Source organism: Tupaia chinensis, unplaced genomic scaffold (assembly GCF_000334495.1).
Source record: "Tupaia chinensis unplaced genomic scaffold, TupChi_1.0 Scaffold000634_1, whole genome shotgun sequence".
NCBI classification, from domain to species: Eukaryota; Metazoa; Chordata; class Mammalia; order Scandentia; family Tupaiidae; genus Tupaia; species Tupaia belangeri.
The window spans coordinates 3,938,960-3,965,775 of record NW_006160154.1 but is presented as its reverse complement, the minus strand read 5'-3'; the positions used below and the strand labels follow the sequence as shown (position 1 = coordinate 3,965,775).

The following is a 26,816-nucleotide window of genomic DNA, read 5'->3' as shown; positions in this document are numbered from 1 at the left end:
CCGAGAGGAGAATGGAGGAGAAGGGATTGCGGCATGGCCATCCCCCTGGGGGATTTCTCGCCTTCTGTCTCTCTGTTTCTATCTGTCTTTTTGGTGAGCACATGCGCCTTACAGCAAAAACCTTTAAAAAAAAAAAAAAAGTGTCCATTAATTCCACCAAAATTACTAGGATCCTTGGGACTTTCCAATGTGTTCTCCAGTTCTTTCAGTGGACATGGGATCTCCCAGAGGCAGAATTTCTGGACTTAAGGTCCCAATAAATGTGTATTTGGCTTTAAAAAAATGTACTTAATTTCTGTGCTCACCAGAGAGAGAAAGAGAGAAAGAGAGAAAGAGAGAGAGAAAGTGAGAAAGAATGAGAATGTGAGAAAGCAAGGCACTAGGTCTGATACTCAAACCGTAGTCCACTATGTAGGAGTTCACCACCCCAACCACCATGCCACCCACTCCATATATGACTTCTTAAAAACAGAGCTTTTAGGCTGGCTCCATGGTATGCTGGTAAGGGAGCAAGACCCCGCACGCCTGACAGTGTGTTTTAAATCCTGGATCCAGTGGCTTGAAAACACACTGGCTGTATGTGCGTGTGTGTGTATACTCAAATCATAAAAAGGTAGAAAAATGGAGAAGGAATTATGGTGTGGCCATAGCCTTTCTTTGGGTGGCTGGTGGGTTTGTGGGGGGGTTTCTTTTTTTCCCACTTTCCCCTCCTATTCTTTCATTTTGTTTCTAAACTCACTGAACTAAATGTTAAGTCTTCACAGAGTCTCATAGGTAGTCTCTTTACAATGAAACAGAACCTTACTTCAGTTAACAAACTGCTTTGCTGAATGATCCAGAAATGAAAAAAAAAAAAAAAAAGAGTCTGGAAGTCTCAAAACCCTTTGCTGTTAAATCCTTCTGACCCGTTTAACAAAATCCACAGGAATCTCCCATATAGGAATTGTGGACATTGACTTGGGATTTACTACAGAGGTGCTATTCTATTTCATCCCTTTGGCAGTTCACAATAGTTTCCTAAATAAGCGCTGATTGGAATTTGAAAATTCATGGCCAAGCAAGGAGGTCAATTTGTTTTAAGTCCCTTTTTCTTTGCCCTTGTGCAAAGCCTGGATAGTATGGTGTGGGTTTGTCCCTCATGTTGTCATTAAGGCATGGAAACTGTTGTAATGACGTTTCTGTAGTTCAACAAAGTTAGATGAACATGAGCAAAAGTGAGTTATCTAAGGTGGGTGCTGTTCCTAAAGCAGCGATGTAGGACCTTTTCTGTTGTTTATGTCAGGATTACATTTTCATTTTTTATTTATTTATTTGGGAGAGGTTTTTGCTATAGGTCGCGTGAGCTCGCCAGAAAGACAGAGAGAAACAGAGAGATTGAAAGCAAGAAATCACCCCTCAGGGGCATGGCCACGCTGCAATCCCTTCTCCTTTATTCTCTTCTCGCGATCTTGGGTACACACGCACATGCGTCCTGCGTGAGTTTAAGCCACCAGGTCCGGGACTCGAAGTGCGGTTGACTACATGGGAATTCAGCAACATAGCCATTATGCTAACTGCTGGTCCCAGGATTGCATTTTTAGACTATGTGCAGGATCTTCACAAAATTCATGGAAAACGCGTATTATGAATTTCAAGTGTTTTTGCACCAAAATAAACTGGTACTTTAATTCTGTTTTTTGTTTTTTTTTTTCCCCCATAAATTTTATTTATTTATTTATTTATTTATTTGGAAAGGTTTTTGCTATAGGGCGCATGTGCTCACCAGAGAGACAGAGAGATAGAAAGCGAGAAATCACCCCCCAGAGGGATTGGCCACGCCGCAATCCCTTCTCCTCCATTCTCCTCTCAGGATCTTGGGCACACACACACACACACCCGGCATGAGTTTAAGCCACTGGGTCCAGGACTCGAGCTGTGGTTGACTACATGGGAGTCCAGCCACATAGCCATTATGCAATTTGCTGGTCCCAGCAATACTTATTTTTATATAGTAGAATAAGCGACTCTACCATATATGATTCCTGTACTCTTTGCTATATCTAAGTTGATCTTTGCCCTTTTAAAGATAATTGGGAAGGACCCACATGTGGTGGCACATGCTGCTGAGACACTGTGCTCCACAGGCTGGGACCATACGAGAGGCCCAGGTTTGATTCCTGGTCCAAACTATAGGTGGGGCGTGGTGGTGCATCCTTCTTATCCCGGTGTTCTAAGAGGCTGAGGCAGGAGGATCTTGAGCTTGGCTGGCTTGGGCAGCAGCATAGCACAGCAAGACCCTGACTTTAAAAAATTAAAATGATAGTAGGTAAGGATATTATTTGTTGTGGCTTATTTTTTAATTTGTCCAGGATTTAGGTTCAGAGGGACAGTAACGATCTCATTCTGCAGAAGAGTTTGATCTTCCTGAGACCGAACCTCAAAGCCCTCTCTTATTTGCCGAACTGTGCAGCCACATTGAATAGGTGGCCCAGCAGCAGTAAATATTTTGCCCACAAACATAGAGGGCCGTTGCTCCTGCAGAGAACAGCACATTCTTGAGCCTCGCCTAGGGACAAGTGTTTGCTCGAGAGCTTTCTCGTCCACACCAGTGCCGGATCAGGCATCCAGCACTGGCTTCCATTGGAGACATATGTTCTATTTCTTAGTTTCACTTGTACTTTAAGGTAGAATATGAGAAAGTGCTTGTGATTTTAACCTGTTTTTTTTTTTTTTTTAAAAATATGTGTAGGTTGGGGAATAAATAAAGTTGAAGTTTAAACCTGAAGGGAGTAGAAGGAGAGAGTCTTCCTAAATAATGGATAACAGAGTCAGTATTTCTATTCAAAAGACATAGGTAAAAGAAACACAGGTTTCTTTTCTTTTTTTTTTTTAATGTCTTATTCTTTGAGATAAGAAATTTCTACTAAGCAGAGGTAGCAGAGCATTCCCAGGAGATTAGAAGAATGTTATGAACACCGCTTATGTTGTGAAATAAAAATGGTCTAAACCTTGAAGCATACCGTTGCGAACCCAATTTAGGAGTAGAGTCGTTGGTAAGGAGACAGTAAAACCCTAACTGAGGAAGCAGTATCTAACTGCTAGGAGTGAGGTGAGATTTTTATTGTCAGGGTTTCTGGAGTTGAACTCAGAGTTGAACTCGGAGTTGTCACTTTCCTAGCACCTCCTCCCTAAAAGCATTGAAGACCATCCCGTAGAGGACATAAATTAGCGTCAGGGTGATCAATACTTAACAAGACAGGCAAAAAAGCACCGATGATTCATTCTTCAAGGTTTTTCATATTTCTTCTCTAAACTCCTCGTGAAGAAGCCTCCAAGGCCTCCTTGTGTTTTGTAAAGACTGTTTTGGTAACTGACTGGGTCATACGAGTCAGGTGTCATGTCACAAAGGGACAGAACTGCCTTGGCCCTATGCATTGCTTTCTTAAATTTCTCATTAAGGACTAGACATGTAGGTTTCCCTGATAGTCATGTGTGTATTGAGGACAACTTGACTTCAGCTGTGTAGGGCCTTGTAATCATTTCATGACCAATCCTGAAGGTAGGATTAGAATAGGGTATTTCTGGGACTTAAATACAGTGGTTTCTCCAATTGTCATATCTATTTTATCTATTTCTCTTTCTCTTTTTTTGGTGTATATATAGAAGAAGAATCTGTACTTTTATTATTATTATTTCATGAAGTAAGGATTATTTTTGTAATCCTTCCACACAAGGATAAGTTTACTTTGTAGACATCCAAACCCGATGTTTACAAAGAGGCCCTGAAAGTTTCATCAAATATTTATTGAGCTGCTTGCCGTTCAGTGCCAGATACTGCTCTCCATACACGCTGTGGCTAAGGATGGCTAACACAGGTCCGGTCTTTAAGGAGTTAGTGGTCCTAGTGGGATGTGTCAGTCCCGCACAAACATGACTTTACGTAAGGCGGGGTGTGTGCGGCGAGTTGCTGCCTGGCGTCATGGTTTAGTGGAGGAGCTGTCAGTGGCAGGAAGCTATCAGGGGAATTGCACTTCCTGAAAGAGTCGGTCCCTGTACTGGAGCGGGAGATAAGGCAGGAGACAGATCACAGAGGGCTGTGTGTGTCGTAACAGCAAAGCTAACCAGAATGCCTGTTGAACATCAGGCACTGTCACATGAATAGCATTTAGTCCTCACCTCAGTCCCCCAAGAGTGCTAGTGTTGTCCCCTTTTTGCTGGTGAAAATCTTAAGAAAACATTGTGGTATTATTTAAAATAGGATAATAGTGAATCTTCCTGAATCAAATGGATTTTCAAAAAGTTTAAGTAATTTAACTGATAAATTATTCAAAGCATTGATTTTTCTATTTTTATTTATTTTTTAAAGCTACAGCTTTGTTTTATGAGAGAGAGAGAGAAGCACCCTTGACAGGGTCCCACCAGGCTGCAATCTCCTCCTGGCCTTCCAGGTATGGGCATCCAGCAAGTTTCAGGTTGACCCAGGATCCATACCCAGGGACTGTCCATATTGCTCCAGCATCGCACGGTGGTGTCCTACACTGCCTTTGCCAATGCAACTGGGCCGAGAGCTTCTTTTTAAATTACCAGTGAGACAAAGAGAGAAAGCACCCCCCATGGGGGTGTGGTCATGCTTCAATCCCTTTTCTTCCCTTTCTCTAGCTCATTAGGGTTTGGGATACAAACAGCATGTTTCTCAAACCATCATCTCCTGTGCGGGATCTGGATTCCTAACTGTTGAGCTACAGGACTGGCCAAGATCTTTTTTATCTTAATTTTTTTTTATTGTAATAAAATGTGTGACATAAAATTTACCACTTTAACCATTTTTAGATGTACAATTCAGGGGCATTAAGTTCACAATCACCTACGGAATGTTTTCATATTTCCAAACTGAATCACTGTGCCCATTAAACAATAATCCCCCCCCTTCCTCTCCTCCCTGGGATCCACCTTTCCACCTTCTGTCACTATAAATTTACTACTCTAGGTGCCTTAGGTCAGTGGCATCACTTACTTTTCCCTTTGTGACTGGTTTATTTTACTAGACATAATGTCCTGAAGGTTTAGCCATATTGTGCTACTATCAGAATTTCATTTTCTTTTTAAGGCTTTTTTTTTTTTAAATCCTGTTACACACAAACACACACACACACACACACACACGCACATTCACTCACACACCAGATTGCTTAACAATGCATTCATTGATGAATATTCCGCCTGTGAGCTCTGGCAAATAACGGTGTTATGAACGTTGTGAATAAATACCTGTTCCTGCCCTTGCTTTCAGTCTTTTTATAGATAAACACACACCCAGATGTAGAATTGTTAGAGCATGTAGTAATCTATGTTTAATTTTTTGAGGAACTGCCATACTATTTTTCACAGAAGCTATAGCGTTTTATTTTCACCAACAGTGCACAAGGGTTCTAATTTCTCCACATCTCCAGTAACACTTGTTATTCTCTATGTTTTGGGTGATAGCCATCCTAAATGACTGTATATTGGAAAGTTGCCTTTCTTATAAAGATATATCTTATGAAAAAATAACCAAAATGTTTGCGACTTACAAAGATAAACCATGAACTTTACAGGGATTTTCTGCTCCCTGAGCCTGTTGCCCAAGGTGTGAACTGGCCATCCTGACCCAGCAGAGGGAGAGTGCAGTGGGTTAATAGCTCAGATGCTGTGACCACATTACCTGGTACAAATGCTGGTTCTCGCACTTTCTACTCTGTGGCCTTAGGACCTACCTAATTTTAGATTTTTGCATTTGTTAAATGGGCATGTTAACAGAAGATAGTTGTGAGTGATGCGAATAACTGGTATGTTCTCTCTCTTTTTCTCTACACACATATACACAGACATTCATGAGGGACTACCAATAATTCATGGGGAAATGAAATTAAAATATGAGTTGTTTTGGTGCACAAAAATCTTAAAATCTACGCATAGTTTTTTCTTAAAAAAATAATCACCATGGGACTGGCAGGTGGCGTGGTGATAAAGGTGCTGGACTCCCACATGGCTGACTGTGGTTCAAGTCCTGGACTTGGTGGCTTCCTTTCTCACTTTCCCTCTCTCTCTTTGTCTCTCTCTGATCAAACTGGAAAATAATAATAATAAATAAAGTTAAATAAAATAATAGACTTAAAAAAAAATAATCGTCAGAGGGTACATGTGCACTTGCCAGAGATAGACAGAGAGATGGAGAGGGAAAGTGAGAAAGCATCCACTGTGGTAGGTAGTCACTTTATCTCCCTCTTTAAGGGATTTTGGGCATGCATGCATAAGTACTCAGTGTGTTTCTTCAGGCCTTTGTGTCCACACAGTTGGCCATGTTGGATTCAGTGCCTTAACCTCTAAGCCACCAGTTGGCCCAGCATTTTCCTTGAACTTTTTGATGAGTGTGTGTGTGTATTTATATATAATCTATTGATATTATCAGTCCTCTTTTAGAGGAAAAGTTTGAGCAGCACTGCCTGCCGGGGATCTGTTGAAAAGTTTTGAACAGGGAAGTGACAAACCTTGTTCTTGTCAAAATTGGCTCGACAATTTTGTAACTGAAATTACATGGTTAAGAGGCTAGAGTGGGCCAGCTGGTGATTAAGATAGCTGGATCCATATGGCTGACTGTGTGGTTTGAGTCCCAGACTCAGCAGCTTAGAAAACTTAATAGATATGGAGAAATAAAATTGTCCCTAGGTAAACAATAGCTGAAAGAATTCACCAAAAGTAGGCCTGCCTTTCAGGAAATACTTAATGGAACATTACTCCTGGAAAATTAAAGGGAGATAAATAGAACACAAAACAAGTAGGAAGAAAAGAAAAAAAAAAAATAGATGACAGGACTAAGTCCACATGGATTAATGGTAATCTTGAATGTTAATGGATTAAATTCTCCAACTAAACCATACAGATTGGCTCTATGGATGAAAAAACTGGAACCCACTATATGTTGCTTACAAGAAACACGCCTCATTGACAAAGATATATATAGACTGAAAGTGAAGGGGTAGCAAAAGTCAATTCATGCAAACAGAAATGAAAAAAAAGGCAGGAATTGTGCTAGTGATATCAGATAAAACAGACTTCAGGATAGAAAAGCATAAGAAGAGACAAAGAATATTACATAGTTCTAAAAGGATTTAATTTATCCAGAAGAAGTAACAATCATAAATATTTATGCACCTAATGCCAGGGCACCCAAATATGTAAAAGAAATACTGCTAGGTCTAAAGAGAGATATAGACTGCAATATGATAATTGTTGGAAATTTCAACACCCCACTTTCATCACTGGATAGATCATCAAGACAAGAAATAAATAAACACAGAAATTAATTGATATCATAAACTAAATGGACCTGACAGACATATATAGAGTATTCCATTCAGCAACTACAAAATACACTTTTTTCTCATCCCCATGTAAAACGTTGTCAAAGATTGACCAATTAATAGGCCATAAAACAAGCCTATGTAAATTTGTAAGTAGAGAAACTATACCTAGTATATTCTCTGATCACAATGTAATTAAACTTCAGATCCACCACAGAAAGAGTCCTCGAAAACACACAAAAACATGGAAACTAAACAATCTATTCCTGAATGACTTTGAAACTACTGACGAAATTAAGAATGAAATAAAAAGATTAAAGCTATTCTCATTAAAGTTAATGACAGTGAACACACCACTCTCCATAACCTTCAAGACATAGCAAGAGCAGTCATAAGAGACGAGTTTATAGCCATTGTGCCCACAACAAGAAATAGAAAGATGGCAAATAAATAATATCATATCTTAAGGAACCGGAAAAGCAACAACAAAAAAGACCCAAAAATTAAAGAAGAAAAGAAATAGTAAAGATTAGAGCTGGAATAAATAAGAGAATAAAAGAACACTACCAAAAAAAAAAAAAATCAACGAAATGAAAGCTAGTTTTTTGAAAGAATGAACAAAATTAATAAACCATTAACTAGACTAATGAAGAAAAACAGAAAGGAACTAGATAGATAAAATCAGTAATGAAGCTGGTAATATTACAACCATATATTGGAAATATAAAAAAATTGTGAGAGAATATTATGAGCAACTATATGACAACAAACTAGGAAACCTAGGTGAGATGAATACATTTCTTGACAAGTACAAGCTGCCTAGGTTGAATCAGGATGAAATAGACAAGCCTAAATAGACAAGTAACAAGTGAAGAAATGGAAGCAGTGATAAATAATCTCCCAAGAAAGAGAAGTCCAAGTTCAGATTACTTTCTGCAAAACTTTCAATGAAGAGCTAACTCCCATTCTCCTCAAACTATTCCTAAACATTCAAAAGGAAGGAATCCTTCCAAGCTCATTTTATAAACCCTTTATATCTTGATACCAAAATCAGAGCAGGACATAACAACAGCAACAAAAAATGACAAGCCAATATCCTTGATGAATACTGATACAAAAATTTTTAGCAAGACACTAACACACCGAATCCAATAACACATCAAGAAGATTATACACCATGGCCAGGTAGGCTTCATCCTGGGCATGCAAGAATGGTTCAACAGATGTAAATCACCACATTAACAGAAAGAAAGATCAAAATCTTATGATTATAACTGTAGATGCAGAAAAGCATTTGCTAAACTACAGCATCTTTCATGATCGAGACTCAGCAAAATGAGGCTATAAGGGACATTCCTCAACATAGTAAAAGCCACATATAATAGACTCTCTGCAGAAATCACACTAAGTGGGGAAAAGCTAAAAGCCTTTGCATTAAAAACTGAAGCAACACAAGGCTTTCCACTCTCCACTCTTTTTTAACATAGTGCTGGAAGTCCTAGGCGATGCAGTCAGACAAGAGAGCAAAAGACAAGGCATTCAGATAGGAAAAAGAAGGAAATGATATGGTTATATACATAGAAAATCTAAAGAAATTTATTAAAAAACTCCTAGTAGTGATAAATTCAGTAAAGTTGTAAGATATAAAGTCAATACACAGAAATCTATAGCATTTTTATACACCAATAATGAACAGATTGAGACAGAATTGAAGAAAGCAGTCCCATTTACAATAGGTACAAAACAAATAAGATAACCCAGGAATAAATCTAACCAAAGAGGTGAAAGGCCTCTACAGGAAAACTGAAAAAATGAAATAAGAAATTAAGTATAGTGAGTATAGTGCTACTAGAGTTCCCGAGTGGAAGTGCAGTCTGAGTTCTTCCAGGCTCATTTCCATTACCATTCAGGTAACAGTTCATATTGGTTTTATTCCAACTGACCAGTTAGTCATGGGGAGGACTAGTGGGACTTAGGGATTTCAGATTGATCTTTAGCTGCAAGTAAGTTTAACCCTCTGGTCCAGGAGTCCCCAAACTTCCTCAGTTCATGGCACCCTGGTGCATAGTTAAAACTTTTTATTTTAAAAGTTTATTTTATTCATGATAGAGAATACATCTGTGTGCATATGAGAGAGAGAAAGAAGTGTTTCCAGTAGGTTCTTGTCACACTACAATCCCCAGCTCCTCAGGATCCTGGGCCGTTATCCAGTGTGTTTTCAGGCTGATCCGTGATTGGCCGGTGGCTTCCAGTACTGCAGTTCAGTTCACTGCTGACCGCACCACCAAGCCTGACCTCAGTCAGTCTTTTGCAGAGCTCCTAGGCAAAAAAAAAAAAACAACAACAAAAAAAAAACTTGATAGTTTCATTTATTAAGTAGTGTTGATAAGCCAATTGGAAAAGGATATTTCTGTGTAGAAAAAAGAAAGTTAGGAATAGCTCAGGTACTTCAGACATCACCGTGCTTTGTTTAAATTGAAATCAAGTGAGAGTTTCAAGAAGGAAATTTTCATTCCATTGTTAAAAGTGGGTTTTGGTGATTTTCTTTTTTTATCCTGAGGTTTACCAAAATTACAAAGACTCTCCAAAAAATTTTCAGAAAATGTGTATTGTAAAAAACTTGGGTGAGGGGACAGCACTGTAGTGTAGCAGTAATGCACTGCCGCAGGCCGGATCTCACGTGCCAGCAGAGGTTCCAGTCCCTGGCTCGGTCTGCCTGAAACATGCTAGGTGCATATGTGAGTGCCCAGGATCCAGTGGACTGGAGGGGGCCTTCTGTAGGGTCCAACCCTGTGGAGGGTGTGCCTCCCTCGCCCTGCCTCACTGTAACATGCAAGTGTCAGCTCTATCATGAGTAAAGTTAAAAAGTGGGAACCAGCAGTTAGCGTAATGGCTGTGTCGCTGGACTCCCACATAGTCGACTGCAGTTCGCGTCCTAGACCCGATGGCTTAAAGCTCACGCCAGGCGCTTGTGCGTGCGTGCCCAAGATCCCGAGAGAAGAATGGTGGAGAAGGGATTGCGGCGTGACCATCCCCCTGGGGGGGTGATTTCTCACTTTCTGTCTCTATGTCTCTCTCTGTCTATCTGGCGAGTGCACGTGAAAACCTCTCCAAAAAAAAAAAAAAGAAAAAAGTAAAAAAAAAAAAAAAAACAAACCAAAAAGCTATGCATGAATTTAAGGTTCTTTTGCACCCAATAAAACTTGTATTTAAAAAAAAAAAAAATTTGCTAGGAGGTCCGTGTGCCACCAGAGAGAGACAGCGAGAGAGAGAAGGAAGTGAGAAAGTACCCTTACATGGAAGGTAGTCATGCCCCAGTCTCTTCTCCATTTCTCTTTTGGGATTTTAAAAACACAAAAATACGTGCCTGGAGTGTCTCTCAAGCCACCGGGTCTGTAACTTGAATCTCACAGGTGGCCATGGGGGGATCTAGCTCTCCCAACCCCCATACTACCAGCTGGCCCTAAACTTTTTAAATTTTATTTTTCCATGAATTTTTTAAAGTCACTGAATTTGTGGAAAGCACAAAGTTTCTGGAACGCAGGAATCACTATGTTTTTGTTGTTTTCTGGACAGGATTATAATCTGGAGAACTGGCCTGCTGTCAGTGGTGCCTTCCTGGGACTTGACCCTCAGGACTGCACATCAGTGAGAGGCGGCCCTGGCCTCCACATAGGTGCTCAAGAACCTTACTTAGAAACAAGTCAACTTGGGCATGCGGCCTGAGAACTAGTAGAGCACAAGACCATCGAGTAAATGCCATCTCTGTTTCCTATTAAACCTGTTAGGTTTCCAGGTATCTCTGGTAGACAGAGGTGTAAGATAATAATTTCATTTAATTTGAAAAGGTCAGTGTTTTTGTTGAAACAAAATTGCCACCTTTAAATTATGGGCTGTGGAAATTAGAGATGAAAAGACAGTTTTTGCCAAAGGTTATTTGATAAAGTATAGCCAGGTGCCAGAAGGGGATAGCACCAGCACTCTGTTCTTGGCACTCGAGGGGCTCACCTGAAGGACACATAGGAAAGGCACGAACCCCCAGCCTGTGCACACTGACTAGATCTGCCTTGGGTGGCTGTGACTGTGTCTGTGTGGGCTCACTCTTCCTGGCCACTCTTCTCCACTCAGAGGTGTTTCTCTGGCCTGTGCACTGGCCTGCCCCCTCTGGTTCTCTGTACCTTCCAAGGTGTCAGGGTTGCATCAGATCTTCATCTCATGTCCAGAGCTCTGGCTGCCATCACACCTGGGCATCTCCACTTGTGTGTTGCAGTGATTGTGTGTGTGCGTGTGTGTATTGGGTTGTCAGAAAAGTCATGATGTATTTTTTCTCTTTGTTTTCCTATGTAAAAATATGTCATGACTTTTTCCAACAACCCAATATGTATGTTCTTTATTTTCTTTTATCCCCTAGTCTTATTGAGGTAAAATTGACAGAAGTTGTTTATACAAAGTGTACATGTGAGTGTCCTATCTATCTATCTATCTATCTATCTACCTATCATTACTCTCTCTCTGGGTTCATCAGGGTTATTGGCCTCTGTAGTTTAGCAGTCTACATCCCCTCCTGAGAACTGGAATCACTCTTGTCTCTTCCTTCTCCTCATCTCACACCTCCAATTAGTCACCAGGCCATATTGATCTCACCTCCTTCTTTTTTTATTTTATTTTATTTAGTCATTCATTCGTTTTTTAGTTTGACCAGAGAGAGACAGAGGGGGAGAATGAGAGAGAGAGGAAATGAGAAATCAAGCCACCAGATTCAAGACTCGAACCCCGGTTGACCATGTGGGAGTGTTCAGCGCCTTAACCACCACGCCACCTGCTGGTCCCCAAGGCCATGTCATCTTCATCTTAACCTGGCAGTTCTAATAGCCTTCCTGGCCATTCTCCTAGTCTTGCTTCCTCCTGCTCGGTCTAGGTCACCTGCTGATAAAACCTTTCCTGAAGACTCTTCCAGTAAACCTTAAATCCTTCACATGGCTTACAAAGGCCCACGATTCCAGCCAATATCAGTCTCCCTGCCCACCATCCTCCAGCCAATGTCGGTCTCAGGCCCTTGACACTTTCTGGTGTCCATCATCTTTTTGACATTTGACTTTCCGAAGGAGGTGAGTTCAGGTATCATAACACCGTAAGGACTGATGTAATTTTTCCTTTTTTTTTGAGAGAGAGATTTTTTGCTATAGGGCACATGCACTCGCCAGGGAGACAGAAAGCAAGATATCAATCCCTCCAATGGGAGGGTAGCCATGCTGCAATCTCTTTTCCTCTGGTCTCCTCTTGGGATTTTGGGTGTGCACACACATGTGAGTGGTGTGGTTTTAAGCGACTAGGTTCAGGACTTCAACTGTGGTCAACTACCTGGGAGTCCCCTGAGGTAACCCATCCACCGTCTCCCAGGACTGATGTAATTCTAAGTCTTTTCCTAGCTGTCTGCACTCTCTGAGGGCTGAGAGGGTATGTGCCATGCTCCATCCTCCTCCTAGTATGTCTGCTCCAATTCAGCCAGGAGGAGCCGAGGAACTGTTTGTTGAATGAGTAAATGAAAGATGTCTCATGAGGGTTCTCTCTTAAAAGATGAAGGAAACAGACCACAGGAATCTCATTTAGATGGAGTACATCAAGGTCTCTTTCTAAATTATAGTCACTCAAATGTTGACAGTCTTTCTTGCCTTAGCAGGTGTTCTCAGCTGCATGCAGCTGTGCACAGCTTATGTAACCTCTCAGGGGACAACTGAGGCAGTGCTAATTGTCAAACCATCAGACTCTGTTGCATCATTTTGCTTAGTCTAGGAGAGACTGTTGGGACTTACAGAGTTGATTTCCACATCATTGTAGTTCTAAAATTATAACTGAAAAAGAAATAAACGGACAGACTTTTGACAGGTACTTTATGTTGGTGGCGATGAGAAAGCAGTGAAATCAGTATTAACTTTTGAATGGAACTCAATTTTTTTTTTTTTGAGAGGTTTGAGCTATAGAGCATGTGCGCTCACCAGACAGACAGAAACAGAGAGACAGAAAGCAAGAAATCACCCCCTAAGGGGGATGGCCACGCCGCAATCCCTTCTCCTCCATTCTCCTCTCGGGATCCTGGGCATGCATGTACATGTTCTCAGTGTGAGTTTAAGCCACTGGGCCTGGGACTCGAGCCACTGTCGACTTCGTGGGAATCCAGTGACATAGCCATTACGCCAACTGCCGGTCCTGGAACTCAGTTATAGTTTAATTGGTCACACTGGAACATACACTTGAGCATCCACTTTGCCAGATGCTGACAAAATGAAATTCAGGCCCTGTATAATGGATGGGCGGACTGAGACTTAACAGTTTACTGTTCCTGAGCCCTGATGTTGCTGTCATTGTAAGGAAAAACAACAATCAAACAAACCCGGCAAACTCAGAGTGTTTGAGAGATTCTGTGGACTCAAGAAGTCGGACTGGGAGATCACTTCAGAGGAGCTGATTGCACGGCAGGCCTGACTGCAGCGGCCTGCTTGGTTCTCCCATCTCCACAACGTTTAGGGCAGATTTGTACACTGAGAAGAAGCAGAAGTAGCTGCTTTGTTAGGGATGGTGTTGTGAGGTAAGAGGATGAGAACAGTTCAGAGAGGACCAATACCTGGAGATGAAGGTCAGAGGATGCCAAAATGCTGTTTTCTCATATTGGGAAGAGGACAAAACTCTTCCCCATTTTCCCATTCTGCTGCCATCCAGCGTTCTAAGCCAAATAGTTAAGTTCATCTTCCATGGAATTATGACTTATGGCTTAGTGTATGACTGATTGGTGGTTTTGATTTAATGATTCTATTACTCTTTTTGATTTTTTTTTTTTTTTTTTTTGCTACTGTACTCAGGCACCATTGAGAGAGAGAGAGAGAAATCATCCCATGGGGGATGGCCATGTTGCAATCCCTTCTCCTCCATTCTCTCCTCAGGATTCTGGGCACACATGCACACACATGCAGTGTGCTTTTCAATCTACCAGGTCCAGGTAGTGAACTGTGCAGCCGGTCAAGGGGACTCCAGCACCTTAACCACCATGCCACCTACTGGCTTCCCTATATTATTAACAGTTTATTTACATTATGAACTAAGTGGTATTGGGGAAGTAATATGAGAATCTTACAGGAAAATGTGTTTTAAAGTCTAAACAAGTAACTTATAAGTTGATACTTAGAATACTACTTGTAAATTTTGAGATGTCTGTTATTTATATCTCACAATTAGGGTTGAAAAGAGTCCCAAGGCATATATTATCCATATTCATGGGGAAAAAAATAGAGCCAATTTAAAATGAAATAATGTTGGGCCAGCCAAGTAGTATGGTGGTTAGTGGGGGCTGGACCTCACATGGTCGGCTGTGTGGTTTAAGGCCCAGACCAGACAGCTTGCAAAACACACTGGGAGTGTGCACGAGTGTGTCCAAAATCTGGAGAGGAGAATAGAGGAAAAGGGATTTGGGCATGGTCATCCCCCCCTGGGCAGTGCTTCTTTTCTTGTTCTTTCTCTGTCTCTCTCTGGTAAGCACATGTGCCTTATAGCAAATTATAAATAAATAAATGAAATGAAATAATAGCATTAGGCTATTTGGTTTTAGAGACATTCTTTGGAAAAAGCAGTTGCATTCTCCCACTCTACATTGTGATAGTCCCTCGCTGGGCCCGTACTATACCGGTTACTCATCATTTCCATCAGGCTGTGGCCTTTGAACTGGCAGGATAGGAGTAGAGATGAGAGTGACTTCCATGTGTGGATTATGAAGCGGATTAATCGCAAAGCAGTGGGCTGTTCATATGGGTACCTTTCCTGAACCCCAAGGGCTACCTGGGATATGTTACTTCTACTTAAGTTTAGATGCATATATAGTAAGCTTAAATCCATTGGCTTTTCAACCAAGTCTCTTATTTAAAAAATGTTTTCAAAGAATGATTCATTTAATTTTATTTATGGTTCTTCTTAATTGACTTGGTATAGGGTTCATGCTACAGGACACATAGGCTGAGAGAGAGAGAGAGAGACAGAGAGAGAGAGGGAGAAAGGCATGAGGTCCAGAACTCGAACCACAATTAGCCATGTGGGAATCCAGTGCCTTAACCACCATACCACCTTCTGGTCCCAAGTATCTTCTCTCTGATGTAGAAAATTTTACCTGGAATTCCATCTTCTATGAGCAATGATCTATAGCTATGGACTTTGACATTCTACCTAGAAAGGTGTTGTGCCATGCTAATGACTACGATTTCACTGAGAATAAGTCATTTACAATCCAGTTGGTTTTTCTAACCACCCTGGAAAATACTCTGCAAGAAATGTTAGGATCTCATTGGGAAATCTGAGATCAAGGATGTTATGTGACTAGCCCAGATCACATAACTGAGCTAGTCAGAGCAAAGAACCGAACCCTGGAATTCTGAGCCTCAGTGAACCTTGCTCCTTTGCCTACCCAACCTTCACCTGTGGCTAGAGCTTACTGAGGGATTCGCTCCGTGATCTGGTCTGGTCTTCACTGGGTTCTTTCCATCTGCTCTCTCTGGAGCAAATTCATTTTTTTTCTTAATTGCCTGAAGACTCTCTGCTTTGATATATGCCATTGCCTAGCACAGGGTAACTCTTGTCTCATCTTGCATGCTCCGCTTTCCCTTTTTAGGTTCAACACATTCAAGTCTTTGTTATTCTGTAGTTTTTTCTGGCACCTAAACTAAGCTGGTTTTGAATTTCTCACAAAAGACAGATTATAGCATTTGTTTTCATTTTGGGCTTTGCCAAGTGTTCGACCTATCTGAAGCATTATTAAGCTCTGTGTCCAAGGAGCTGTCTGTGATGGAATGCTCAGTTTTCCTGAAAACCAGGGATTCGTCATGTTCTACCACAGTATCCCCAGGATGGCTGATGATAAGAGCCTTCACCTCTAACAAACTGGCCACAGATCTGCCCTGCCAGACAAGGCCACATGTCCCACTGGTGGAGGTGTGAGTGAGGGGACCTCTGCTCAGGAACCAGAGCCATGTGGCGCTGGTGGTGTTCATTGGCGGCATCATCCCACTTACTGCCATGTACCTCCTAAAGAAGGATGTCTGTGCCAAGAGGTATGAAGAACTTCCAGGGAAACGGTATCCAAATGTCAGTCCAATTAGACAGTAAGAGGCATTGCAGCAGCAGCCCCGACAGGTAAAACTAATTTGAGAATACGAGATACCTGATTGAACAGAGTAGGGGGTGGGCCATTTCTGCACTCTCGTCCTTAGCGGTGACAGAACGGCTGCTGTGACATCCTCTACATTAAGACCTAATTGGCTCCTGGATGGAAACTAAGTAGAAAGTTGATCTCATTTCCTCAAAATGCAATGCTCTAAGTGAGGGCTCTGCCTGGAAACACATTTTATGCAAGAAGCAAAAACTAAAAAAACATGAACATGAAAATAAATGCAGAGAGTGTACAACACAAATATATGCTCTTATAAATAGCTACTAAGTAAGACTAATTAAACACTGGTATAAAAGCTCTGCTTTTCCTTATTGGGAGGGGGTGGTGTTTCTGTGTTGACGGCATTATCAGAGTGTCTTAGCCTGTGAATCAGCCACGCATGGCTCCGGATTCTAGCCAATCTGCCTCCAGGAAACTGAGACATTGTTTTTGCTCCAGTGACCTTCAAAGTGCCTTCAAGATTAGGGCCATCCATCTGGAAAGCATTCATGGCTCTGAATGGTAAATCAGGGGGAGGCACAGGCTCCACGGTGACATCAAGTTTGGCATTGGTCATAAGCATGAGGTAGTCCTAACTCTGGTGGCTACTGCTGAAGTCTTACCAGGAGGGAAGGCAGTGGGCAGGGGATGAACTGCAGGAAGTCCAGACATAAAGCCACATTTTTTAAAAAAAAAAGTTTTATTTATTTATTTCTTCAGTGTGGGGGAGGGGGAAGAGAGAGAGACAAGGACCCCGGGAGGAGGTCCTCATGCTGCAATCCACCCCCAGTTTCAGCTGTTCAGGATCATGGCCTGTGTGCACCTCCCCCGATCATGTTCAGGGAGGTCTGAGGGTGTGAACCCAAGACCTTCCAAATGTGAGTCCAGGTGTATTACTGCTGCACCACCACTTGGCCCTCATAAAACCTTGCTGTCCAGAGCCACTGCAGGTCAGTGGCTCTCCTGAAGGCTACCTAAGCTCTTCAGCCCTTAGATTACCACGAGAATGGAGGAAGTGGGTACTCAGAGGCTGTAGCTTTCTTGAGCATTTGGGAATAATGAAGGGAAAGACAGGTAGTGAATGCATCAACCACTGGTTTGTTGTACAGGCCCAGGCTTACCTCCCCTTACATCTCACTGTGCCTGCCAGAGCTCCAACTCAGAAACAGAAGGAAGAGTTTATTCTTGCAAATCCTCATTTGTATCACCCTACAGGATTGACAGGGCAAGTGTCCATCCCCGTTGAGAAACACCATCTTCACCTACAGGAATGTGGTTTAGCCCAGTAACCCAGATAAGGTGCCAAGACAATCACATGCTTGTATGAGGAAAGATGCATTTCTTCAACCTCATCCACACTTACCCGGTTATGTTTTTGCATGTACTTTAAATTACAAACATTACCCTGAAATGATTGAATAGTTAAATGAAGGCAGAGCTGCTGGCTCCTTTCCTACATCTACCCCCATGTTCACACAGAAGAGATCCTGAGCATAGCAGAGCCATGCAAGAAGAGCCTTTTCCCTCTACTGAGGTGTGTGCACTGGGGCTAAGAAGGAGAGGGAAAGTATGAGGACTGAAGAGTAGGGAAAACAATTTTATCCCTGGAATTAGAATCCATGGTAGAAATGTAGATTCATTCTCTTATAGAAATGTTGTAAATTATGGTTAAATTTGAATATAGCTATATTGTAAGTTCATTTGATGGACTGATATAAGAATATATTTAGGGGTCAGGTGGTGGCTAAGTGGAAACACAGCCATACTCGCATGGGAAAAGTCCTGGGTTTTTGTAGGAACCTCCCTGCATGTGTCTGTGACCCGGGCCTGCTAAGACTGGGGGTGGACTGTGGAATGAGGACCCTCATGGGGATGCACCCCTACACACACACACACTTATGGAATAAACAAACAAATAAACTATAATATGTAGCCTGATTCTGTAGGGAAGTAGATTGTGCATGTTCAGTAATCCTTTAGGATACAACCTGTTCATAAAATGTGAGGTACAGGAATTCCCAGCTCCTAATCAGATGTCTGATTTTAGCAAGGTCAGGAAAGATACTGGAATGAGAGAAAGGAGCTATCAGGAAGAGAAAGGAGAGAGTGACCCGGCCTTGTCCACACAGGAGATCAACTAACTTATCACCACGAATACTTGCTTTCTCATAACCTCCAAACTATCATTTACTAAAAACAAAATTCACTTATCATTGCAATAAAATCATACATTTACTGCTGTCAAATATTTTTAGTATTTTCTGAATGTATTTTAGCTACACATCTAATTTTCTTTCACAGCCATATTGACTCCGAAGCTTAGTAATCGAGCACTCAGATTACCCAGAATGTATATGTAAGTTAGGTTAATGTGACAGTTTTTGATGTGAAGTGGAGAACCTTATTCTCAACCAAAGTATCAATGTACTTATCTTTAATTTCCTGGACAAAGACACATAAAGTAGTAATTATTTCGTAAGTGTAATTTACATGCCACTTTCGTTTTGTTTTACAAACTTGTAAAAATAGTTTCTCTGTGCTAAGATTACGGGAAAATGTTAAAGTATGACTTGCACTAAGAAGTATTTCTAAGAAATATTTTACAGAAGAAATATTTTGTATTTTAGAGGAAAAAAATAATTTTAGAGAGGACTTTTTTTTTATAATTATAGATATTTTAGGTTCCTCTGGACATTTTTTATGTAGATCTTGCAGATTAATTTTTACTTATAGATCAAAGTATGTATTCTTACTAATATCTGTGAACATTTTAAAAACTGTATTTTGTGTACTATGAAACATTTATTTACACATTTTTAATCACTTTTATTTGTTTAAAAAATTTTTTTTTCATTTGCTGTAGGGTTTGGGTGCTCCTGGAAAGAAACAGAGAAGGAGGGAAAGTGATACGCCCCCCTCCGCCAGGGAGGCATGACAATGCTGAAATCCCTTCTCCATTTTCCTCTTGGGATTTTGGGCATGCACCTGGTATGATTTTCTAGCAGCTAAGTCTGGAACTAGAACCATGAAGTTGACCATGTGGGATCCGGCCTTCTTATCCACCATACCATCTGCTGTCCCATACAAAATGTTTAATTGTCATATTAACTCAGATACACATTTTGTGTAATTCAAATATTCAGTTACTAAGCTGGTAGATAATATGATCACCTATTAAGATGAAACATCTGTATTGGTAGTTAAAAAGTGACCAATTGATTATAATGATTAACATGTCAAAGGCTGGCCAGTTGCATGGTGGTTAAGACAACTGGATCCCACATGGCCGACTTTGTTGAGTCCTGGATCCTATGGCATGTGCATGTGTGCCCAAAATCCTGAGAGGAGAATGGATAAGGAGGGATTATGGTGTGGCCATTCCCCCGGGGTGGTGATTTCTCACATTCCCCTCTCTCTGTCTGTCTCCAGGAGCACATACACCATAGCAAAAAACAAACATATCAGTATTCGCTGTCCTGTGATATTATAATTCCTTCTTAACTGAATCTCTAAAACATGATTTATAAGATTTGATCATACAATTTCAATAATAGAACGTAAACAGTCATTAAGTTGAACTTTCTACTTTAAGTACCTATCACTGCTAACAATATTACAATATTTTAAAGTTTATTCATTCATTTTTTTCCACCAATGAAGGAGAGAGAGTGAGGGAGATCAGCACCTCCAACAGGGTCTTCACACCACGATCTACCCACAGCCTCAGCCAGCCCTGGATCATGGGCCTTGTCGTGCTGGCCATACTTGGGAGTGTTTAGACACAAACCCAGAATCTTCCCTTGTAGGTCAGCCTGGCAGAGCTTTGCTGTTTACTGATGTGCCACCATCTGACCCCCACGATCACACATGTTTTCAAATCGGCTATCAGTGCCATTAAACAATAAACAGAACCTTCTGTTTCATGATTAAAAGTGATGAATTTCAGTAGTTTCCGAGAAAGCCCTCTGAAACTACTTGATGCTGTATTTATGAGTTTCGGGATTTTTACAGGTATTATACTTCTTCCTAATCGCATCAGTGGCCACAGTTGTTGCTGAACATCCTGCAAAGCACAGGACAGCTCCCACAACAAAGAGCAGTCTGGCCCCACATGTTAGGTTGACAGACCTGAGGTATCAAAACCCAGGGCATTGTCCTCATCCACCCAAGCAGGCAGTCACTGAGCTGACTGAATGCCGACACTGAGCTGACTGAAGGCCGAGAACACAGGGTGCAATCAGACATGGCCTCTGCCTTCAAAGAGCCTCTCAGCCTCTGCAGAGAAATTAGCGAGACACCAGGCAAGGAGAGCAGAATGGCAGAGCAGTATGGTGAGTGCTGGAACAGCACTGTGAGAGTGCCTTGCGCCCACAGAAAGGGAGTAGCCATAGGATGGAAGGAAAAGGGTCCCTTGTGGGGAAAGTTAATTTGCATTAATAAGCACAAAGCACATTTATCTATCAGTGAGGGAAAGAAAAGTGTCTCTGGGTATTTTAGACAGAATCCAATTAATACAGGATTTTTTTGGTTTTGTTTTTTCTTTTAAGAGAGAGGGATTTTTTTGTTTGTTTGTTGTTGTTGTTGTTTGCTATAGGGTGTGTGTGCTCACTGGAGAGTCAGAGAGAAACAAACAGAAAGCAAGAAACCCCCCCCCCCCCGAGTGGGAATGGCCATGCTACAATAATACCTCCTCCACTCTCCTCTCAGGATCTTGGGCACAAATGCACACGCAGCTGGAGTTAAGTCTTAAGCCGCAGGGTCCAGGATTTGAACTACGGTTGAATACGTGGAAGTCTAGTGATATAACCATTATGCCATCAGCTGGTCCCAATACGTTTTCTTTTCTTTTCTTTTTTTACACACACATGCAGCTGAGAAACAAAAGAGAAGGCAGTGAAGCAAGTCAGAGACTTAACAGGAAGGTGCTACCAACTTTTAGGATGGGTGATAAAAGGAGATGGTGTTATCTGAGTCAGGACTTAGTGAGGTGGAGCTACCTGGAGTCAAAGGGCAGACACAACAGCTGCCCTACCCCTGACCCTGTCCCCAGCCACCTACACAGGGAGAAGTGCCTTGCCATCTTCCTTCCTCTCACTCTTGCTTTATCTCCTACTGCTTCCCACTGACCACACCTCGCCAGAAGCCATTTGTCAGGGAAGCCTGGGAATGGAGGTTCCCTGGAACGCAGAGAGGCATCCATGGCTGGGGGAAGAACCTTGGAGCAAATAAGGAAATACTCAAAAGCCACAGTAGTGTGAAAAAGGATCCCTGCAAATAATACAGCCTGGCTATGTGAAAAGTCTCCTGTGCTAGGCTTGACTTTTTTTTTTTTTAATGCCAGTGGATGTGTGCAACAGAGAGATAAAATCTCTTCTCCTTACCCCCAGCCCCCATGGGACCTGGTCTGGTCACACCACAGTCCTTTCCCAATTCAGCACTCAGTCAGGATCCTAAACAAACCCAGTATGTTTTTCAAGCCTCCAGGGCAGGGACTCCAACCTTGATTGACCACGTAAAATCTGGTTTAACAGCACTTAACCACTGTGCTATGGCCTACCCACTAGATTTAACATCATCTTGAGTTCCCAAGGCAGCCAGTGACGCTGGATTAAGTGATGCAACACCCTTTGAAGTTTGGAAAGGATGCTGGCAGCAGAATGGGGAGCGGGTTGGAGGTGAGCCAGACCAGAAGGCAGGCACCAGTCAGGAGGCCAAGGCAGTCATCCAGGTGGAAAGTTCTACAGGCTGGAGATAAGGGATGGCAGCTCTGCCTGAGCAGATTGGTGAGACATGCAGTGGAATCTCTTGGACTTGGTGTACACTGAGTACCGCAGGGCAAGGAACCTTGATTTCTGACCGTTCTGGCCAGTAGGTGGCAGTGCAGGTGGGCTGGCCCCTCTGATTTTCAGCCCCTGTGCTCACTCTAACAGTAGCAGGAAATCACTCAGCCTCACTGGTCTCAATGTCCTAATCTTTACAATGAGGGCCTAGCAGTTTCCTAAGACAATATTCTATAGTGCACTGATTCCCAGATCTGTATTTTCACTTCTTTGCATTTCCAAATTCAATATTTTCTTCTAGTGTCATATTTTCTATATGAAGGGTCTTCAAAAGGCTTATAGAAAATGTGTATTGAAAAAATAGATTTTGGGACCAGCGGGTGGCGTGGTGGTTAAGACACTGGACACTCCCACATGGCTGACCACGGTTCGAGTCCTGGACCTGGTGGCTTGCTTTCTCACTTTCCTTCTCTTTCTCTCTGTGTCTCTCTCTGGTCAAATTAAAATAAAATGAATGAATGAATAAAAATAAATAAATAATTTTTTTAAAAAAGAAAGAAAAAATAGATTTTAGGTTTTTTGCACCAAAACTGTACTTTAATTCTGTTTTCCCATGAACTTTGTAATTTACATGAGCATATTACAGAAATTTCCTTTCATCTACATTTAACCTGGTGTATATTCCTGAATTTTGAGTTTAAGCACTTGTATTTTAAATTGCTGATCAGAGTTGCTTTTAGAAAATTCTCATTATGACTGAGAAGGAATGTTCTATTCTAAAGTTCATCCACCCCCAAATGCAGCTTGTAGACAATGGATTTCCCAATATTCCCATCTAAAATTCTTTCTGGTAATTCTTTTCATAAATATCTCTGGCAGAGCTCTCACGATTTGTAAGACTTGCTACACAACCACTACTTGAATTGCAACCCTTGTTAGTTAATAGGGGTCAAAGTATTATTTCTCAATAATGCAACTTGGTATGTTACTCAGAAATTCCAGGAAAAGCTTTTTTCCGTGATTTTCAATTTCATTCTAAGCAGTACACAACAATCACGTTGTTCTGCCCCTGAAGGAAATAGTAAGGCGCTGGCTTTTTTGAAGGCTTGTTTGCCCCAAATAGAAACTCAGATTTTCTGCATGTATTTTACAGCATCAGAATCCTAAAACAATTTAGGAGTAAATACTTAGCGCTTTTAGTGTTTCTAAATTGTCAACATCTTCACTCTAGAAAAATGTAGTGGTATATAATGAGGACTTGTTCTTTGGTAGAGCTATAGACAAGGCAGGAGAACAGATCCACGTTTGGATCAGGATAAATAATCTAAGTGTATCGAGCACACAGTTCTTCTCCTCAAAGAGTATACAGTCTTTTGGTGAAGGCGACCATATAAAATTTTCATTATGATTTGGTGAAACAACTTGGTAAGAAGCCTAATGCCCTGTGGAAGCAGAGTAAGGGATCTCAGTCATTCTTGGGGGTTCAGGAAGGCAATCCCAGAGAAGGTGATGCCTGTAGTCAGTCTCTGAGAGTCATTAGGTGTTAATCTAATGTCTTTTCCAAATTCATTTTCACTTACTCTCTGCTACTTTATTACGCTGATCAATCCTTCCAACTTGCATGTTCTGCTTTCTCTAGAGTGACCAGTTTTCCAGTTTGCTAAGAATTTTTCTGGCTTCAGCCTTGTAAGTGCCACATGCTGAGAAACTCATTACCCCTTTGTCAGCCCAGACTAGTTGGTCATGCTAATGTGCTGCCTCCCAGTTGTACCTTCTGTCATTTGTTTATGCCAGTGTCTCATCTAGAATGGCTGCACCCTGTCACTGCTTTGAGTCCATCATGGGGCCTGCACTGGTCCTTGCACACAGTAGAGACTCAGGAACCAATTAGTTGGTTGATACTTACATAAATGTTGGTACCTCTCATTTTGTAGACAGCACAGAGGTACAGACCCTGACATGATCTCGAGAGCCATGTGACAGTACTAAGGTTAGTATTTAGGTCTAGCCCCATGTCTTCCATAGAACATTCTCCAACTACTCAACATTAAATCAAATGCTTCCTTGCCCCTCTCGAGCCCTTAAGGTCCTTCGAAGTGTTCTCCTTGGTCTCATAGCGCCCTCTACTTGTGATCTCAATAAGATGTCCCCGTCCGGCCAAATTACAAGGCAGGGACCATGCCTTCTCTTCTGTATCTGTTGTGCGGCATAATAAAGCCATTACTACTACTTAATATTTGGTCAGTCAGTGCCTGAGAACTGGACTTAACCGATTGATTAAACTGTCTGGTTTGGTCTGACCCCATAGCCTAGTAGTTAAGGGAAGCAGAATCCCACTGATAGTGGTTTGAGTCCCCGTCCTGGCGGCTTAAACACACCGGGCATATATGCGTGTGTGCCTGAAATCCCAACAGAGTGGAGAAATGGAGGAGAAAGGGTTGCAGCATGACCATGCCCCGTTGGGTGGTGTTCTCTCCCTGTCCTTCTCCTCTCTCTCTCTCTCTGGTGAGCACACATGCCCTGTGGGTATTTAAACAAACAAACTGTCTGGTTCCTTTCAGGATTCCCAGATGCTGAAACAAATATAGTCCCCTATCCCTCCCAGAGCCAGGGAGGGTGGACAGGCGATACCAAATGTTGGACTCATTTTGGAACTGGTGATAGATTTCATACGCAGTCTCAGTGAGAAGATGATCAAGATTCTGCTTATGGGGCTCATTCATTGCAACCCACAGTTCTTCAGGCCTTCTAGTTTCTCCATTATGGCCTTCAACTGCAGAGGGCAAGCGGTGATCCATCAGTCTTCTGATTAATGAAATTAGCTTATGGTTTAAGTTAGTGTAGCCTCCCAGATCGAGTTAACCCTTGAACTGTGGGTCTCCCTGGGATGTGGGGCCAATGAACTAATCAAGAAGTGGGGAGTAGGAACAGATGAGACATACTTCTCCCTGCATGAGGTCAAATTCTGCACTTGAGAGGGATAAGCTAAATTGCCCAACCTCAAGGTCTTTATATAATTGCCTCCTACTTTTCCACTCCCTGGAGGGGAAAGCCTTGACTGGCATCTACAGACTGCTGGGATTTGACTTTACTCAGGGACATGAGGCACTGGGTTCAGAGGCAGGTGCTGGGACCACACAGACCATCTGTGGCCTTCTCTCTGTTAGGTTATTGTGGTGAAGAAGATTATAGCTTTGGAGGGTACAGGTGCTGGGCAAGTGACCCAACTTCCCAAGCACCCATTCGATGATCTATTCTGTTGACTCCTAGGTTTGTATGAAAACTCAATGCCATGTTTTGTTTTCCTTTTTTAGATTTTTGCTGTAAGGCATGTGTTTGTGTGTGTGTGTTTGTGTGTGTGTGTGTGTGTGTGTGAGAGAGAGAGAGAGAGAGAGAGAAGCAAGAGAGAGGAAAAATGAGAAATCAGCTCCGGGGGGATGGCCACACCACAGCCCCTTCTCCATTCTCTCAGGATTTTGGGTGTGCATGCACACATGCCCAGTGTGATTTTCAAGCTCCAGGTCCAGGACTCAAACTGTGGTCAGCCGTGTGGGAGACTGGCACCTTAGCCACTATGCCACCTGCTGGCCCTGGCATGATGTTAGTTCAAGGGCCTGCCTGACACATAGTAAGCACTTATTAGCGATAGCCTTTTATAGCTATTAGAACCTATCATTCATTCATTTATTCAGTAGTCCCTTTACTGAGACCAGGACATTGTGACATTTAAACTAGCACTCAGGGCTGGGTGTTCTTGGGCTAATGGAAAATATTGGGAGAGCATCATTGCCACCTGACGGGGAAGAACATGTTATCAGTGTTATCCCTATTCTGCTTTGCCTGGTCAGTTAGAATCGATTGACAGTGGCCACTGACGAAGGCCGCTTCCTTTGCAAAGCTGGGCCTTGTGCTCTCCACAGGAAGAAAGAAGATGCAGAATCTGTTTAATTTGAATTCTAGTGTCTGAATATTTAATTCTTCAGTGTTATCCCTATTCTGCTTTGCCTGGTCAGTTAGAATCGATTGACAGTGGCCACTGACGAAGGCCGCTTCCTTTGCAAAGCTGGGCCTTGTGCTCTCCAGCTAGTCCCTCCCACCCAAGTGTCTCTGAGCTCTGTAGGGCACACTCATTAGAGCTGGGGGCGGGGGGCATTTTATAGCTGAGCACATCCTGGTCTCCATCACAACTTCCTGCCTATACTAAGCACTTAGTTTGCATATTAGCTGTGTTGACATTACCACAGGCTGGCATTTCTTTTCTTTTCTTTTTTTTGGGGAGAGGTTTTTGCTATAGGGCTTGTGTGCTCGCCAGAAAGACAGAGAGAGACAGAGAGACAGAATGCGAGAAATACCCTCCAGGGGGATGGTCACGCCGTAATCCCTTCTCCTCCATTCTCCTCTTGGGATCTTGGGCATGCACACAGATGCGCCCGGCGTGAGTTTTAAGCCACCGGGTCCGGGACGCAAACTGCTGTCGACTACGTGGGAGTCCAGCAACATAGCCATTACACTAACTGCTGGTTCCCACCT

The 26,816-nt window shown here is 42.2% G+C and overlaps 1 protein-coding gene across 1 annotated transcript in view; it reads left to right on the top strand.

Moving 5' to 3' along the window:
- Positions 1-26,816, top strand: part of SPATA13 (spermatogenesis associated 13) — a 169,627-nt gene that overhangs the window by 40,410 nt on the left and 102,401 nt on the right.